The following is a 1465-nucleotide window of genomic DNA, read 5'->3' on the forward strand; positions in this document are numbered from 1 at the left end:
GGTCGGACACCCACAGCTGCGTTTGGTGCCCACAAACTGAGCAAAAGCAGCAGGGGGAAGCAAGTGAGTGAGAAGAGAGACAACAACCAAATGGGAAGCACGGGGAACAGAGGGGAGAGCAGCTGCAGCTCCGAGTGTTGCTTATGGGCAACCAAAGAATAAGGAAAAGAGCAAATCTGGGGTTTTCAATGCTGCTGGTTGTGAGGACAGTAACCGGGTGGCTGCACTGGGCTCCAGTGAGGCTTTTTCTGATCTGTGCTGGATGGAGCAGCACGAGGGGAGCAGAGTGTGGTTCTGTTGTGACAGCTCCTGCTGGCTGGGATAGCCTGGGAGCAGCTTGTTTCTGCCTTCCTTGGGGAAGAGAGTGGCTGCAAGAGGACTGCTTTGGGGAGGGCTGAAAGGGAGGCAGAGGCAAGCTGAGGAGAGGAAGGAGCCTGGTAAGAAACTGGGAAAATGATGGCGTTCATCTGGAAAGCCACAGAAAGTACCAGGGAAATGGGAGATGATCCTCCATCCTGCCCGAAGCCAGGATCATGCACGTCCTGGCAAGGTTTGTGTGTGTGGTGTTTCTCTGCAGGCCCCCACAAGGTCCCCGCATTGATGCTGTTCCTGTTGGGGTCGCTCATGTTAGGCAGGCACTGGTCCAAGCCAGACAGAAGCTGAAGGATCGCTCCTAATATTTACCAGCAGACATTTATTTCAGTGCTAAAAGAGTGAATAGCTTCAAGGCACAGTGTGCACCTGGGAATGGGTCACGCTAGGAGTTACAGCATGACGCTGTAATGGAGACTGAAATCTGATCCTCCACAGACATCACTGGAGAGAAAAACGTTTTGGGTTTGATGTTGGAGCAGTAAGAATATGGATGCAGAGAGGGAGCACTTCTATGGGGAAACAAATAGCAAGAGCCGAGAAATAAAAATGCAATGGGAAGATAGGAAATAATCGTGAACACGAAGCGCAGCTATCCTCAAAAGCAGATAGGGATATAAAATATGCCCTGCACCTGCTAGCTCCTCCCAGGCAGAGGGCTGGACGTGGCAGGCTGCACTGCATGAGGCATTTTCTTTCAGCCCTAATTCTGCCCGCTCCGGGATTACAGCATCAGCACCCAAACCTCGGCGTGCGGCTCCAGGAGAAAGCGAAGGGGGAGCTTCCCCACGGGGTGCCGAAACCCATCCTCGGGTGGGGGGGTAAAAAACAACAGCAGGGCCACTGGAGGAAGGCCAAGGGCATCCTTCAGGACACCTGGGCAGGGGGGCAGCGGGGGGGGGATAGATCTTTTTGCCCCGTCTCGGTGGTATTGCCGGGGCGGGGAGAGAGCGGAGAGGGGGAAGCGCTGAATAATTGAGGAGCTGCAGCGCCCTCCTCCATCCATCCCTCCCTCCTCCTCCATCCCTCCCTCCTCCCTCCATCCCTCCTCCATCCCTCCCTCCGCCCTGCGTGCGCTTTGCCGGGAGCCGGA

Source organism: Aythya ferina, assembly GCF_964211825.1.
Source record: "Aythya ferina genome assembly, chromosome: 9".
Lineage (NCBI taxonomy): Eukaryota > Metazoa > Chordata > Aves > Anseriformes > Anatidae > Aythya > Aythya ferina.